At 37.6% G+C, this 19105-nt stretch overlaps 1 protein-coding gene across 1 annotated transcript in view; it reads right to left on the bottom strand.

Moving 5' to 3' along the window:
• Nucleotides 1–19105, bottom strand: part of LOC136863176 (ras and EF-hand domain-containing protein homolog) — a 266862-nt gene that overhangs the window by 208069 nt on the left and 39688 nt on the right. The gene's annotated exons all lie outside the window — the stretch shown is intronic.

Genomic DNA, 19105 nt, shown 5'->3' with positions numbered 1-19105 from the left:
ATACTCAGTTAAAACGCACAACTTCTATCGAAGACAGTAGAACTTCCCTGACAGATGCAATCACCATTTATTTTACTTTTTCTGGTGGTTCGAGGTTGCACCAACTCAGTTAGGATTTTTTTGGCGACGATGAGGTAAGAAAAGTCTAGAATTGGGAAGGAAGCAACCGTGGCCTTAATGAAGGAACAGTCTCAGCATTTTCCTGGTGTGAAAATGAGAAATCACGTAAAACTATCTACAGGGCTAGGCCCTATCGACAAAGGAGTCCGACCTCACCATCTCCCGAATGGAAGCTCACAGCTACACGCCCCGGAGCACACAGTAAACTTGGTATGAGATGTTACCGGCACTATGTAAGTCCAAACAGCCTGCACACTGGACAACCGGAAGAACCGTTAAACATGGCTTAAGATGTGGAAATAATCGAAACGAAGAACAAGGGGGAACATAATAAACATGAAATCTGCGGGCATGTGCTACACTTAGGGTTGCCATACGTCTCGGAAAACCGGGATTGTCCCGGATTAGAGTGGTATAAATAATGTCCCGTCCGGCTGACTAAAAGTCCCGGATTTTTAAAAAGGAATCCCTTTACTCCTAAAGGAAATACAATTCAAACGCCCGCCCAATCTCTTAAAACTTCGAGTAAATTGAATGGCCGAGACTCAAGAAGTATCCAATAAATTTTACCTTATCGATCTTATCCATGAAGTAGTCAAAGTAAAGTATTGAATTATCGCTTCTTTCTACGTACTTCCGGCGTTACAGATTGTTTTCAATATGAATACTGGAAAGAATCTTGTTCTATTCTATGTTCGAAGAAGAAGAAGAATCTGTAGGAATCGATTAAATTCAGTGTGATATTCTGAGTGAGCCAATATTTAACATTTTTAAGCATGGCATCGAAACGGAAAACGAAATTGAAAGATGAATACGCCAAAGATTTTCCTTCAATAAAACGCCGTAGAAGTGAATATGAGGCGGAATGTAAACTATGCAAGTAAATTTCTTTTATTTTTTTATATAATAGAACAAATGACTGATGAAAGAATTTCGTTTACGGTTTACCGTTTACCTGAAGTCAGACTTGGTAATTTAAAAATAATATTTTTCTTTACAGTTGCTATTTTTCGATTGCACATGGGGGGAAAAGTGACATCAAAGATCACGTAGGTACAGTGAAGCACAGGAATTCCTTAAGTTCTGCGTCCTCCAGTAAGCAACTGGCGAATTATTTCAGTAACGATAAGTCAGAAGAAAGAAAAGTAGCTGCTGTAGAGGCGACGTTTGCTTTTCATTCAGTACGGTACCATCACTCATACAACTCCAACACGTGTACGAGCAAGTTATTCCCAACTATGTTCAACGATTCGAAAATTGCAAAAACATTTTCCAGTGCAAAGACAAAAACTAAAGCAGTAGTAAATAATGTAATTTCGCCTTTAATACAAGCGGAAGTGAAATAAAATATTTTCAAGTGTGATTTTATTAGCATTAGTACAGGGCTAGCAATCATAAGCATGATAAGATCTTTCCTGTAATTGTGCAATATTTTGACAAAGAGGAAGGTATCCAGTCAAAACTATTAGATCTTGTTGAGTGTAGCAGTGAAAATTCTGACACAATTTCTGAATTAATTCATAATGTTATAGGACACAATAACATCAGTGAGAAAATTAGTGCATATGGGGGCGATAATGCAAATACAAATTTTGGGGGTCTGGCTAGGAAAGGTGAAAACAATGTTTTCACAAAATTGAAGTGCAAATTAAGTAGACCAATTGTAGGGGTTGGGTGACAAGCCCATATTTTACATAATGGCCTACAAATTGGTGCCGACTGTCTCTCTGTAGATGTTCAGGCTTTAATAGTGAAAGTGTACAATTACTTTCTATATATTGTTAGATTTGCATCACTCATGGAGTTTTGTGAATTTCTTAATGTTACATATCAAGACCTCCAAAGGCATGTAAAAACAAGATGGTTAAGTTTATTTCCGGCAATTGAAAGAGTTTTACGTATGTTTTAGCCATTGAAATCTTATTTCATGTCACAAGACAAATGTCCAGTTCTCCTGAAGTCTTTTTCCTCAAATGAAGTTAGTGAGGCTTATTTCTGGTTTCTCATGGCACAGACGAAACTGTTTCAGAAGTCCATTGCCAGGACTGAAACGAAAGAGATTTCAGTAAATTAGGTTAGGATAGAAATACAGGCAGTAATTGACACTTTAACAGAAAGACAGAATGCAGGTTTTGTTAGTTCAAAAGTGAAGGATTTCCTACCTGACCTACCAAAAGCACAATGTCAGACGTTACAAGATGAATGTATGTCATTTTATGAAACAACTATTGAATATCTGTTGAAATGGAGCGAGTCTCTGTCACAATTGCAACATTTTGATTGCTTGCTTCTACACATTACAATTACATGGGATCAGGTAGAATATTCTTTCAAATGGCTACATGAGCATAGTAACTGAAAATTGAATGAGAGCATTTTGTTTGATCAGGTCATGAAATTAAAGTCTTTTATGAAAGAAAATAAATGAAATGAATAATTCAGTGGCTTCTTAGCAAGCAAGAAGTGTGGGTACTGTTCCTTAAAAGCTGTATGTCAGAAGAGCAATGCTCCGAATTGCTGAATATAGTCCAGTTTTACTTCTAACTTCCTGCACACAATGCTAATGTAGAGGAAGTATTCTCACTAATGAATGCTCACTGGACTGAAGAAAGAGATAGGTTACATTTGTTATCAATTAGGGCCATTCTTGACATAAAATATAATACGACAAATGTAATTTGTTCTGAATTCTATACATTAATCACCAGTGTCAAATTGTTGAAGTACCTTGACTCTGTACAGTCATCACAAAAGTACAAGTGCCATAATAAAACATAACTTTTGTAAAGAGTTTCACATTAAAAGTATGTCAAATACTAGCCTACATTTGAACTTATTTGCTAATATGTATTTGTCCCGGTTTTGTGGCAGACAATTATGGCAACCCTGGCTACACTGCATTGATGGGAACGAATTAATTACCAGTTAATTCTTGCAAAGGAACGTGTAGCAGGATACTTCTGTATTTCTTAGTTGTGGGATGGAGTACAACACCAGTGTGGGTGTAACACCACACGCCTCGAGGCTCTGTTATGTGGTTTCTGAGCCCGCATTTTCTTAGTAATGATAAAGCCTACCGTAAACTGGGGTTACTTTGTGACAGGTGCGCGCCAAATATTTATTTCATATTTCACGGGATGTGCAGCGATCGTCTGACGATGAACGGCATGTGTTTTCACTCCTCAATTACGCTGCTACCTGTGCGTACAATGCCAACTTCTTAAGTGTTGAATCGTAGCCGACAGAGAACATTTTGCTGTATTGTAGTGAGCGCGTTGTCTTGTGGATAGCGGGAAACTTTTGTTGACGGCATGAAACGTCAATGAGGTACACACATCAAGTTTAGTGGAAATCTTCATTTCATGCTTTCTGATAAACATGCACAATTCTCATGTCACGTGGAGCTTTCTTTCAGTTATTTCTGTTAAAATAATATCAAAACGAGAACTCTCTTCTTCTTCTTCTTCTTCTTCTTCTTCTTCTTCTTCTTCTTCTTCTTCATGTGTTTACCCTCCAGGGTCGGTTATTTCCCTCGGACTCAGCGAGGGATCCTACCTCTACCACCCCAAGGACAGTGTCCCGGGCTTCAGACTCTGGGTCGGGGATACAACTGGGGAGGATGACCAGTACCTCGCCCAGGCGGCCTCACCTGCTATGCTGAACAGGGGCCTTGCGGGGGGATGGGAAGATTGGAAGGGAGAGACAAGGAAGAGGGAAGGAAGCGGCCGTGGCCTTAAGTTAGGTACCATCCCGGCATTTGCCTGGAGGAGAAGTGGAAAACCACTTCGAGGATGGCTGAGGTGGGAATCGAACCCACCTCTACTCAGTTGACCTCCCGAGGCTGAGTGGACCCCGTTCCAGCCCTCGTACCACTTTTCAAATTTCGTGGCAGAGCCGGGAATCGAACCCGCGCCTCCGGGGGTGGCAGCTAATCACAATAACCACTACAACACAGAGGCGGACAACGAGAACTTAAGGGAGTAAATTGTGACAACAATGTCTCTCTCTGTGTCTAAAATTCCCTTTTTTATAAAAATCTGCAGTCGGATGATGTTTCACTATACCGAAACAAGAATGTCCATTTCTTTTTAAGATCTAATTGAACTAGATAAAAATCGTCCAATAATCTGCGTTATGGTTTCAGGAAATGTGGTACTTGCCCTCTGAACCGGGAAGAAGTGCTGAAGCACCTGTACAATAGGGCAATGGATGTAGAAGTTGATGCTGTGCTTTTCTAAATAAACACTACCTTTGTGCTCTCTTTTTGGACATATCCGCTGCGTATGACAATGTACGAATACCAATACTGATGGACAAACTGATTGCTCTTGGATTGCCTCCAACTTTTGTGTCTGGTATATATCAATTTATACATGTTAGATGGCTTTATTTTCGTTATAACCATAGACTTCTCGGGCCACGACGATCGACCCAAGAACTACCTCAAGGTGCAGTACTTAGTCCCCTACTGTATACCATTTATACCCGAGATTTGGAAAATATTCTGCCTCCTAGAGTTAGCCTTCTTCACTATGCTGATGACGTATGTATGTTTACCTCAGCGACGACAGTACCTGCTGCCAAGTGTCGTCTTGCAGATGCTATGCAGCATGTAAATCAGTGGTTACATCAACATGGGTTAGACCTCTCTGCAAGTAAATCCTCGGCAGTAATATTCACAAAAAGAAGAATTGAACCACCAACTTACAACTTCATCCTGGGATCACATAGCATCTTAGTTCAACCACAAACCAAATTCCTCGGACTTGTGTATGATTCCCGTCTCACGTGGACTGCTCATATGCAACATATTATTCCAAAATTGGAACAAGGGATCAATATCCTACGCACGTTAACTCGAACTTGGTGGGGAGCACACCCATCTGTCCTCTTAGTGCTATATCGCACGCTGATCCGATCGAAGATGGAATATGGAAGCATGTTTTATTACAGTGGCAATAAACGCCTACTAAATAAACTAGATAGTATTCAATTTCAGTGCATTCGCATTTGCCTTGGAGCTATGAAAACCACACCAACTAATGCTCTACTCTTGGAAGCCGCAGAGATGCCCTTGACTATCCGTGCACAGTTTCTTTCAGATAAGTTCATACTAAAGCAAACTCACACTAAAAATTCAACAGTTCTAATACCTCTTCGCAGATTACAACATTTAGCAGACGATCAAGTCCGGCTTTCTTTGAATCAAAGATATCTCCTGCTGCAAAGTGTCACATATATAGATTCACTACTGACCCAGAACTGTCAGAAGAGTGTGGCAGACGTATATGATATTCCATTTGAACACTGCATATGCCCTATGGAAGTGGACAGATCACTAACATATCTACAAAAGGATCACAGATTGGCGCAGTTATGTCAAGAGGATTTGACTCTCCGGTATCCTTCGTCTGTTAAAATTTATACTGATGGCTCAAAAATACCAATAAGTGGCGTAGGATGTGCATTCTATTGTCCTGATCAACATGAAGCTCAAGGTTTTCGTTTGCCAGAACATATTTCTATCTATGCAGCAGAAGCTATTGCCATTATAGAAGCGCTCAAATATGCCAGACGATTCTACCGTAAGAGTATCACTATCCTTACAGATTCATTGAGCGTCCTTTCCACACTATCTACACCGCTTATCCTCCAGAAACCCAATATCTACCATATCAGTATTATTCAAAAAACATATGAACTCCAAAGACGCGGTTCAAGGGTAAACTTCGTATGGGTACCAGCCCACATCGGGATACGACATAATGAATATGTAGATGACTTAGCGAAGAAAGCATGTGTCAGTGGACAGGTCCTGAATACTCCCAGCAACTTCATGGATTATACAGTGATTATGTTCCTACGAGCCCATAGTCAGTGGTCACAGAAGTGGGAAGAAACAAAGAGCCACAAAGGTAAATTTTACTCAACGATTGAACAGAATCCCCCGCGACGTCCTTGGTTTGCACAATGGAACACTCAACGACGATTCATCTCGACTATCACCCGAATGTGCTTCAACCATGGAAGTTTTAGAAGTCACCTTTATCGCATCAACGTAGTGGACACACCATACTGTTCCTGTGATGGTCAGTCGATTCAGGACTTAAACCATCTCTTTTTTGCATGTGCTCATTACCACCAACAACAAAATGTGTTTCTTACAGCTCTGCTTCACGCTAAGCAACAGTTACCAACCTGTGTAAATACACTACTGGCGACCAAAAACAGAAAAGTGTGTACTATTATTGGGAACTATTTAACAACAACTTGTCTACAAATTTGATTGATTTTTTGTGAAATTATGTGATTTCAATGTAATGATGTGCAACGTCTATGTCTTTTATATGTATATGTATATATTTCACACTGTGACAATTACTTGTCATGAATTGTAAAGTTCAAACCAGCGCACTGTAATATCCAGGTGGCTGTTTAGTCTGTAACTGATCTAAAGCCAAATAAATTTTTAAAAAAAGTTGATGCTGTGAAACAAGCTGTAAGTACAATAGGGCAATGGATGTAGAAGTTGATGCTGTGAAACAAGCTGTAAGTAAGGTTCATTGAGCACCTGAATCACAAAATAGGTGAGGTAACAACTATAGGCCGAAGAAAGGGGAGACGTATAGATGTGCCACCTAGAAGCAGCTTCAGATTTCGACATTGCAGATGGAATTCCTAGCTGTATTTTGGCACCAACGAGAACTGTTGCTCAAAGAACAGCTAAAACACCCCGACTGAGGATTCACGTAAAAAAGACGATGATATATGTACTAAATCAAAAGACAGTTCAGTGCATGAAGAAGAATCTAATTCTGACTCTGAAGAACTTCCTACTTGTGAAAATCGTACTTCCAATCCGAAAATAAGACTGTTGGAACACATGTAATCGTAATATTCGAAGGCAAGTACTATCCAGGCATCGTAAAAAAGTATACAAGCGGTGTGCAGGTGGCAGTGCAATGGACAGCATTGAAGTGGCTGGATATCAAGGAAGAAATCTAGTACGCACATGACAAAATATTTCTTTCCCTACCGCTTTTCCCACACCTGTGGGGTCGAGGACGCGAACTGCGGAGCACATATGGATTTGACCCTGTTTTACGACCGGTTGCCCTTCCTGACGCCAACCCTATACGGAGGGATGTAATCACTCTTGCGTGTTTTTGTGATGGTTGGTAGTGTGGTATCTTGTCTGAATATGATGAGGAGAGTTTTGGGACGGTCTAATATACCCAGTCCCCGAGCTAGAAGAATTAATCAGAAGCTATTACCCTGACCCGGCTGGAAATCGAACCCTGGACCCTCTGAACCAAAGGCAAGTACGCTGAACATTCAGCCAATGAGTCGGGCGCAGATGACAAAATATGGCGTAAAATTAATCCAACCACACAAAGTGGAAAACTTGTAATCTATGACATTCCAGAACTCTCAAATCACAGCCCTAAGTTAACAGTCCGTAAATTATTCTCCCTTGAATGATGCGAATATTTCAACTGTTTATATCTTTCTTTCTTTCTTTCTTTCTTTCTTAATCTGTTTTCCCTCCAGGGTTGGTTTTTCCCCGGACTCAGCGAGGAATCCCACCTCTACCGCCTCAAGGGCAGTGTCCTGGAGCTTCAGACTTTGGGTCGAAGATACAACTGTGGAGGAGGACCAGTATCTCGCTCAGGCTGCCTCACCTGCTATGCTGAACAGGGGCCTTGTTGGGGATGGTAAGATTGGAAGGGGTAGACAAGGAAGAGGGAAGGAAGCGGCCGTGGCCTTAAGTTAGGCATTTGCCTGGAGGAGAAGTGGGAAACCACGGAAAATCACTTCGAGGATGCTTGAGGTGGGAATCGAACCCCCTCTACTCAGGTGACCTCCCGAGGCTGAGTGGACCCCGTTCCAGCCCTCGTACCACTTTTCAAATTTCGTGGCAGAGCCGGGAATCTGAGGGTTAAAAAATATACTGTGTGTTGTATTATCATGGTTGTGAAAGAAATTCTCCTTTCATATTTAGCCGAAGTCTTCAGTAACCACTTAATGGGGGTACTTTTGTGACATTTGACCAAACGTGGAAATGCAATGTTAAAATGATGGTGTCACAAAGTTACCTAATGGCGTAACATTGTGACATATTTTTCTTGATATATTGAGTGATTAAAAACAAAAATACGCTAAAAAATTGTTTCAAAGCATGACCAAAGAATGGCCGCATACGATAATATAGGGAAAAAATTATATCTTAATTAATATCTTAATTTTAAGTCCTGCCGGGCAGAGTGGCTCAGACGGTTGAGGCGCTGGCCTTCTGACCTTCTGAAACCAACTTGTCAGGTTCGATCCTGGCTCAGTCCGGTGGTATTTGAAGGTGCTCAAATACGACAGCCTCGTGTCGGTAGATTCTCTGACAAGTAAAAGAACTCATGAGGGACTAAGTTCCGGCAGTTTGCCGTCTCCAAAAACCGTAAAAGTATTTAGTGGGACGAAAAGCAAATAACATTATTATTATTATACGAGCTGATGTACCCGTGCTTCGCTACGGAATTTTCCATTGTATACAGAATTCTAGGTCAGCTAGTGTACGCGTTGTGAGCAAGATTGTATTAAATTGCATAGCTCTTAACGTTACCCGACGCGACGGAGAAGACACCAAACGTCTTTTCTTATACGAAGATTGAGTTAGGGAATTTTCATTGTAATGGTAGGCCCGCTTGACTACCATCAGTCACAATCAGGTTAGGGAGTTTCCATTATAATGGTAGACACTCCCTCTCCACCTGCATTTTAACTCCTCAGAAAGACTGTCTTAGTGGTTTTCCTAACCGAAATGAACATACGTCATTACAATGACGTCGGTAGGAATGGCGAGAATAAATGCAATGCCTATATATGAAATACTAATTGAAATGAAAAATCACACATTTTCTCACTTTTAACGAACAGGAATACGCTGCCGATCTAGCAGTCCAAAGTTCCAGAGCTGCAACTTTTGCTATGTAGCTTAGTACTTTTCGATAGGACCAAAAACATAGGTATTTAAAAATTTAATTTTAGGCGCCTACCCCTAAACTACAATATCATCCAGGTTGAATAAATTTGTTTATAGCTTAGACGATTGTTTCTTATTCCACGACTCTATATACCGATTTTCATTAAATTCTGTCAACTCATTTTCTCGTGGATCGGCGTTGATATGGACTTAGCAACAAAATTACAAATCCATGAATATCTGTGTTATAGCCGGTACGGTAAAAATGTAGAAGACATAAATGGTCAAAAATTTAAATCTTTATAACTTTGGTTACGTACTATTTATCGATACGACCACTAATAATATAAATTTTTGAGCATAAAATTTTAAGCCTTCCCAACTACCATTTCAAGCAGAGTGAATACAATATTTCATAGCCTAGATTATAGTGGCTCATTCTCCAAGTATGCATACCAATTATGATTGAGATAGGAGCACTCATAACGTAAATATTTAAGAATTATATGTTTGACCTTTCCCTAAACTACCATTTCACTCAGCGTGAATAAAATTATTCATAGCCTAGATTGTAGTGACTTAATTCCCGATTTTGCACACCGATTTTCATTAAATTCTCTTTAGCCGTCTTCTAGTGATGCGTGTACATTCATACAGACAGACAGATAGACGGACACACAGACAGAAATTACGGAAAAGTGAGACATGCTAATATTTAAAGACAAGAACTTCATTAATATTTCCGTATTGAATTGAGATTAACGATAAGATATCTATTAGGTTCAACCTTTTCAATACTAATTAGGTACGTGTTTATGTTACAAATACCTTTTATTCAACTTTGGGACCGGTTTCGACATATATAATTTCATCATCAGCCATAAAAGGATCACAATATATAAGCAAGGACACAATCTGTAACTGACTATTCACACCACGTGTCATAACAGAAGAGTAACGGCTTAATAATTAAATCTGGCGCAGTGACACATTGAAGTAAACATAAAGTCTCTCATTATTCAAGGAATAAAAGAAGGTTCTTCGATATTTAGTCTTTGTGCATCCGTTCAATTGAAGGCTCCGATAGGCTTCGAAAGTAAAGAGTCGTTTAAAACACACACAAGTGATATGCGTCAACCAGAGTGTCGAGAACATATTTGAGTCACTTGTAATTTATACCTGATAAAAATTTAATACTGATGAATATGAAATCAGTCAGTGGTAAAAGACGTTCGTCGTGTGGGAAGGAGATATAAAACGTGGTAGGTCTGGAGGGGAGGAAGATGGTGGAAGAAAAACATCTTGTTAGGGGATTAGTAGGTTTAAGGTGGGTCTTGTGAACAATGTGGTGAGGGTTTGTTACATGATAGGTACTGTGTATCGCAGTAAATATTGACCTCCTATTCGGAATATTAAAATACTTAAATACTTTCATTAAATATCAAATAGGATATTAGTTTTTTCTGAGACTTCGTGCAGTTTCGAATTGGAGTTGAAGAACTGGTCTAAGTAAATGAAGCAATTTTCTGCGACGTCAAGAATAGGGCCTTTATCCATATTCATGAGCACCTCTATATCTTGTTGTATGTTGCTGAAGCTATGCTTTGAATCTTGAATGTGCTGGCCAACCGCCGTGTATCTATTATATTTTGTAGCATTAACATGTTCCATGTATCTAATTTTGAAGTTCCTCCCTGTTTGACCAATGTACGAGGATTGACAGTTTTGACATTGGAATCTGTAGACACCTGATTTTTGATAAATGTTAGTCTTGTTAATTGAGCTGGTATTATATAAGATATCCATATTTCTACTGTTAGTTCGATATGCAATTTTGGTGTTATGTTTCTTGAGAATATTTGTAACTACGTAAATATCTTCGTTGAATGTGAAGGTTGAAAAATAATCAGGTTTAATTTTCTCTCTAGTTAGAGTTGAATTTAGGCGAAATTTTCGTTTGTTGATAATGCGCTCTATAAATGCATTGTCATAACCGTTATATTTGGCTATGAAGCGGATTGTATTCAATTCTTTATTTAGATTTACTGCATTAAGTGTATACTGAATGCCCTGGCTACCATATTGTTGTAGGTAGCATACTTGTGTGCTTTAGGATGAAAAGAATTTTTCTTGATGGTAGTGGCTGTCTGTGTTGGTTTTCTGTAAATTTAGTATTCTATTGATGAATGAAGTCTGTTTAATGTGAGGTCCAGAAAATGGTATGCTTCTTTTGGTCTCAGATTCTAGAGTGAACTTTGTCTGCGGATCAATATTGTTTAAATTGCTAAGAGTGGTGGCTGCATCAGAAATTCCTTCGTCAAAAATAACGAGTGTATCATCCACAAATCTGGCCCAAAATTTTATGTTTGCAAAGTCACTGCTGTTGTTAATTGCTGTATGCTCTAAATGGTCAATATATATATATCAGCTAAAATTCCTGAAGCCGGTGATCCCATAGCTAAGCCATCTTGTTGGTATACGCAATTATTGGAACTGAAGAAATTATTCTTAACCACTAATTTCAAGATTTCAGTGAAATCCTGAACCTCAAGTTTACTGAGGTTGCTATACTTATTTAGATTGTTTTGGATTATAGGAAATTGTTTTAGTATTGATGCTTGGATACATATTTATGTCAAAAGAATGCATCGAGTAGAAAGGTTGCATTTCAAAGTCATCAAGTTTTTCGACTAACTCAGTGGTATTTTTCACTGATTTATTTGATAGAAAATAATAGTTATTTTTCAGAAATTTCTGGATGAATTGTGTTAGCTTATAAAATGGACTTGGCCTATAATTTATGATGGTTCGTATGGGGACGCCTGTTTTATGGATTTTGGGTAAAACTTTCGCTATTGGAAGTCCCAGGTTCCTGGTTATTAGTTTCGTCTTCTCCAGTTCTGTGAATAAAAATGACGTATTTTTAGGGTTGCTTTCAGGAGATGTTGTAATTTTTGGGTCGGGTCTTTTTTATCACTGAAAAAGAGCTATTGTCGAAAAATTCTTCCGTTTTTTCAATGTAATTAGTTTTATCCATTATTACTGTCATGTTCCCTTTATCTGCTCTAGTGACAATAAGATTCATATTTTTCATTTTCTTTTTGAGTTTAATTATCTGTTCCCTTTCTACAGAATAATCTTGGTTTCCAATGTTCAGTGGTGGTTTTGTTTTTGACGCATGGATTTTATTCAGTTTTCTCCTAATATCAAGTCTGATTTCATCCTGTATTTCCAGGGGCATTTTATTAACAGCTGCTTCTGATTCAATAATTAATTTGGTAGTGGCATTGATTATGTTAGTGTTCGGCCAATTCTGTTTCGGACCTTTTTCTAGAATCTTGTTGTCTTGTTCTTTTAGTAATGTTTTCGACAAATTAATTTTCTGGACCTCACATTAAGCAGACTTCATTCATCAATAGAATACGAAATTTACAGAAAACCAACACAAACAGCCACTACCACCAAGAAAAATTATTTTCATCCCAAAGCATACAAATATGCTACCTACAACAATATGGTAGACAGGGCTTTCAGTATACCACTTAATACAGTAAATCTAAATAAAGAATTGAATACAATCCGCTTCATAGCCAAATATAACGGTTATGACAATGCATTTATAGAGCGCATTATCAAGAAACGAAAATTTCGCCTAAATTCAACTCTAACTAGAGAGAAAATTAAACCTGATTATTTTTCAACCTTCACATTCAACGAAGATATTTACGTAGTTACAAATATTCTCAAGGAACACAACACCAAAATTGCATATCGAACTAACAGTAGAAATATGGATATCTTATATAATACCAGCTCAATTAACAAGACTAACATTTATCAAAAATCAGGTGTCTACAGATTCCAATGTCAAAACTGTCAATCCTCGTACATTGGTCAAAGAGGGAGGAACTTCAAAATCAGATACTTGGAACATGTTAATGCTACAAAATATAATAGTTACTCGGCGGTTGGCCAGCACATTCAAGATTCAAAGCATAGCTTCAGCAACATACAACAAGATATAGAGGTGCTCATGAATATGGACAAAGGCCCTATTCTTGACGTCGCAGAAAATTGCTTCATTTACTTAGACCAGTTCTTCAACTCCAATTTGAATCTGAACGAAGTCTCGGCAAAAACTAATATACTATTTGATTTTTAATTAAAGTATTTAAGTATTTTAATCTTCCGAATAGGAGGTTAATATTTACTACGATACACAGTACCCTATCATGTTACAAACCCCCACCACATTGTTCACAAGACCCACCTTAAACCTACTAATCCCCTAACAAGATGTTTTTCTTCCCCATCTTCCTCCCCTCCAGACCTACCACATTTTATATCTCCTTCCCACAAGACGAACGTCTTTTACCACTGACTGATTTCATATTCATCAGTATTAAATTTCTTTCAGGTATAAATTACAAGTGACTCAAATATGTTCTCGACACTCTGGTTGACGCATATCACGTGTGTGTGTTTTAAATGACTCTTTATTTCGAAGCCTATCGGAGCCTTCAATTGAACGGATGCACAAAGACTACATATCGAAGAACCTTCTTTTATCCCTTGAATAATGAGAGACTTTATGTTTACTTCAATGTGTCACTGCGCCAGATTTAATTATTAAGCCGTTACTCTTCTGTTATGACACATGGTGTGAATAGTCAGTTACAGATTGTGTCCTTGCTTATATATTGTGATCCTTTTATGGCTGATGATGAAATTATATATGTCGAAACCGGTCCCAAAGTTGAATAAAAGGTATTTGTAACATAAACACGTACCTAATTAGTATTGAAAAGGTTGAACCTAATAGATATCTTATCGTTAATCTCAATTCAATACGGAAACATTAATGAACTTCATATCTTTAAATAACGAAGCTTACCAGGCAAAACTCAAGGCCTATCATTATAGGAACCTTAGAATAAAATTTGCGAAAATAGGCAAAGACATTCATTTCTTAAAACAGTGCTTAGAACATAACCTGACTCCTAACTTCCTCAAAGCGAACACCAAAAGACACCAAAACTCGCCTCTACACAAGAGTACACAGAATAAAGTTAATAAGATATGGATTTAAAATGAAATTAAATTCTTATATAAGAAGAATTTTTTTTCTGAACAACCAGCTATACGCGGCACACCCTGAAACAGCATGCCCCCTTTCTAAAGCTCAATAGAACATTTTCCTTGACGAGATCGATAGTAAAATGTTTGAAGAGTTAGCTCAGAAACAACTCACATTAGACAGGAAGCTCAACACACATAACGCCAATGCGACGAAAAACCGGAGTACAAAAAGAGAAAAAAGCATATCCATTTAAACAACTCGATTGTAGAATTTCATCCTCCCGTTATAAATTTTTCGAAAACAGTACTAACAGAACAAGACAACAAGATTCTAGAAAAAGGTCCAAAACAGAATTGGCCGAACACTAACATAATCAATGCCACTAAAAAATTAATTATCGAATCAGAAGCAGCTGTTAATAAAATGCCCCTGGGAAAACAGGATGAAATCAGACTTGATATTAGGAGAAAACTGAATAAAATCCATGCGTCAAAAACAAAACCACCACTTAACATTGGAAACCAAGAATATTCTGTAGAAAGGGAACAGATAATTAACCACAAAAAGAAAGTTAAAAATATGAATCTTATTGTCACTAGAGCAGATAAAGGGAACACGACAGTAATCTATATATATAAAGTAGCTTGTCCTGACTGACTGACTGACTGACTGACTGACTGACTGACTGATTCATCATCGCCGAGCCAAAACTACTGGACATAATGAAATGAAATTTTGGGGATACATTCATATTAGGATGTAGGTGCTCGCTAAGAGAGGATTTTTGGATATTCTGTCGCTAAGGGGGTGAAAAGGGGGGTGAAATTTTAAAATGAGTGAATGTATATCTCAAAACTTTAAAGTTTACAAATGTAAAAATTGGTATTTTGAATCTTCTTTAAAAATAAGGAAACACGTATTTTTTATTTTCAGAAAATCCCAATAGGAGGGGTGAAAACGGTGAAAAAGGGGTTGAATGCCTTTAATCAGGATACTGGTACTTATATCTCAGAAACTGTAGGTATTACAGACCTGAAAATTGGTACTTTTGATCTCTTTTAAAAATAAAGAAACACGTAGTTTTTTTGTTTTTGGAAAATCCAATTAATGGGAGTGTGAAAAGGGGGGTGAATTTTTAAAATCAGTGTATCTATATCTCAAAACTTTGAACGTTTACAGATGTAAAAATTGGTATTTAGAATCTTCATCAAAAATAAAGAAACATGTATTTTTTTGTTTTCGGAAAATACCAATAGGAAAGGTGGAAAGGGGTGAAAAATGGGTTGAATGCATTTAATGAGGATACTTTTATCTCAGAAACTGAATATATTACAGACCTGAAAATTGGTGTTTTGGGTATGCTTTAAAAATAAAAAACCACGTATTTTTTTGTTTTTGGAAAATCCAATTAATGGGGGGTGAGAGGGTTGAATTTTTAAAATGAGTGTATCTATATCACAAAACTTTTAAAGTTTATAGATGTAAAAAAATTAGTATTTAGAATTACCTTTAAAACTAAAGAAACACGTATATTTTTGCTTTCGGAAAATCCCAATAGGAAGGGTGGGAAAGGGTGAAAATTTGTTGAATGCCTTTAATGAGGCTAATTATATTTCAGAACCTGAAGATATTACAGACCTGAAAATTGGTATTTATGATCTACTTTAAAATAATAAAGAAAGAGGCATTTTTTGTTTTTGGAAAATCCAAATAATGGGGGGTGTAAAGGGGAGTGAATTTTTAAAATGAGTGTATCTACATCCGAAAATTTTAAACGTTTACAGATGTGAAAATTGGTATTTAGAATCTCCTTTAAAAATAAAGAAACATGTATTTTTTGTTTTCAGAAAATCACAATAGGAGGGGTGTAAAAGGGGTGAATAATGGGTTGAATGCCTTTAATGAGGATACATATATCTCAGAAACTGAAGATATTACAGAACTGAAAATTTGTATATGGGATCTCCTTTAAAAATAAAGAAACACGTATTTTTTTGTTTTTGGAAAATCCAATTAATGGAGGTTAAACAGGAGTGACATATTTGGGTGAATTTTTTGAAAGACAGTATCTACAGAATATCTGAGAAACGTAGAATGTTACAGACGTAAAAAGTGATATTTGGAATCTCCTGCAAATGTAAAGAAACATAGGCGATTTGTTTTTGGAAACTCCTCTTAAGGGGAACTAAAATGGGGGTTAAATTTTTAAATGAGAATTTATACAGTATATCTCAAGAAACTTAACATGTGACAGAAGTGAAAAATGGTATTTTTATCTCTATAAAAATAAGGAAACGTGTATTTTTTGTTTTCGGATACAGCACTTGGGCGCAGGGGGGGGGGTAAAAGTGACTGAAAATGGTGTTGAATTCTTTTAATTAGGCTACTGTTATCTCAAAAATGAAGGTGTTACAGACGTGAAATTTGATATTTGGAATCTGCTTTAAAAGTAAAGAGCACGAATTCTCGGAAAATCCAATGAATGGGAGGGGGGGGGGGGGAAGGGGGTGAAAGAATTGAATACTTAATTGACCTAATTGTATGAGAATACTTACATCTAATAAAAACTAAAGTTGTTAGGGCCTACAGACGTGAAAATTGGTATTTGGATCTCCTTTAAAGACAAAGAAAAGCCCGTTTTGTGGGGGGGATCATGCACTTGAGGGGGGATGGGAGGAGTGTGAAAGTGAAAATGTGAATTATTTTAATCTGAAAACTGAAGGTAATAGACGTAAACAATGGTGTTTGGAATCTCCTTTAAACATAAAGAAACACGCCTTCTTTTAGTTTTTTTGGGAGGGGGTAAATAAACTTAACGGCGGTGGGCTGTAAAAGGAGTTGAGTCCAATTGATTTTACTGTTCATAATGTATTTATAAGGAGCCTCCGTTGCTCAGGCGGCAGCGCGGCGGCCTCTCACAGCTGGGTTCCGTGGTTCAAATCCTGGTCTCTCCATGTGACATTCGTGCTGGACAAAACGGAGGTGGGACAGGTTTTTCTCCGGATATTCTGGTTTTCCCTGTCATCATTCATTCCAGCAACACTGTCCAATATAATTTCATTTCATTCGTCATCCATTAATCATTGCCCCAGAGGAGTGCGACAGGTTTCGGCTGCCGGCACAATTCCTATTGTCGCCGCTATATGGGGGCTTTATTCATTCCATTCCTGACCCTGTCGAATGACTGGAAACAGGCTGTAGATTTTCGATGTACTTATTCTGATCATAAACCGATCATTTTTAATCTTTCCTGGGTTCGTTTTCAAGAGCCATCCTTCCCTTCGGAGAACGTTCTTAGATTACAGTACCTTCTCCTGGCATATAAATAAAATTTTAAACACATTTGAAATAAACGATAGGAATGAGATTGTCCGTCCAGTTTTTCACCTCTATAATAAGGTCAATAATCCACTGAAGTATGTCATTCGTATGGCAAGAAATCCTCCACACTTGCCTACGCGCGTCAATGGTGCTGGTCACATTCTCAACAATGACAATGGCAGCAGATGTAATTTACCGCCAAGTAGCGGTCTTGCATCTTGCTGTTGGGTCCAGAACATCTATAATAATAATAATAATAATAATAATAATAATAATAATAATAATAATAATAATAATAATAATAATAATAATAATAATAATAATAATGTTCTGGACCGTCGTCAAATGTGGGGACCGCGCTGGAAACGGGTCCTGGACGGGTAATGACTACTATTGCAGTCTGGCCGCGGGTTCAGTACCGCCAAGGCACCCAGGATCTCCTCAAGGATTTGATCCATATTAAAAATGCTTATAGGAAAAAATGGCAAAGTTTTAGGGAGCCAACTGATGGGTGGAATACCTGGACCTAGCCCGGGAAGTACGAAATCGATTGCTGGAAATAAAAATTGAAAATGGGAGGAACTTTGCCGTAATCTCTCAGAAAACGAGTCAGATTGCGAATTTCGGCGGATTATATATCAAAAACAATATGCATTCAATTATAAATTTCAGTATAATACCGTAGCGAAGCACGGGTATCTTGCTAGTAATGGATAAAACTGATTACATTGAAAAAACGGAAGAATTTTTCGACAATAGCTCTTTTTCAGTGATAAAAAAGACCCGACCCAAAAATTACAACATCTCCTGAAAGCAACCCTAAAAATACGTCATTTTTATTCACAGAACTGGAGAAGACGAAACTAATAACCAGGAACCTGGGACTTCCAATAGCGAAAGTTTTACCCAAAATCCATAAAGCAGGCGTCCCCATACGAACCATCATAAATTATAGGCCAAGTCCATTTTATAAGCTAACACAATTCATCCAGATATTTCTGAAAAATAACTATTATTTTCTATCAAATAAATCAGTGAAAAATACCACTGAGTTAGTCGAAAAACTTGATGACTTTGAAATGCAACCTTTCTACTCGATGCATTCTTTTGACATAAATATGTATCCAAGCATCAATACTAAAACAATTTTCTATAATCCAAAACAATCTAAATAAGTATAGCAACCTCAGTAAACTTGAGGTTCAGGATTTCATTGAAATCTTGAAATTAGTGGTTAAGAATAATTTCTTCAGTTCCAATAATTGCGTATACCAACAAGATGGCTTAGCTATGGGATCACCGGCTTCAGGAATTTTAGCTGATATATATATTGACCATTTAGAGCATACAGCAATTAACAACAGCAGTGACTTTGCAAACATAAAAATTTTGGGCCAGATTTGTGGATGATACACTCGTTATTTTTGACGAAGGAATTTCTGATGCAGCCACCACTCTTAGCAATTTAAACAATATTGATCCGCAGACAAAGTTCACTCTAGAATCTGAGACCAAAAGAAGCATACCATTTTCTGGACCTCACATTAAACAGACTTCATTCATCAATAGAATACGAAATTTACAGAAAACCAACACAGACAGCCACTACC

The sequence above is a fragment of the Anabrus simplex genome, chromosome 2 (assembly GCF_040414725.1).
Source record: "Anabrus simplex isolate iqAnaSimp1 chromosome 2, ASM4041472v1, whole genome shotgun sequence".
NCBI lineage: Eukaryota > Metazoa > Arthropoda > Insecta > Orthoptera > Tettigoniidae > Anabrus > Anabrus simplex.
The sequence above is the reverse complement of the archived record's forward strand: the minus strand, read 5'-3'. Positions and strand labels throughout refer to the sequence as shown.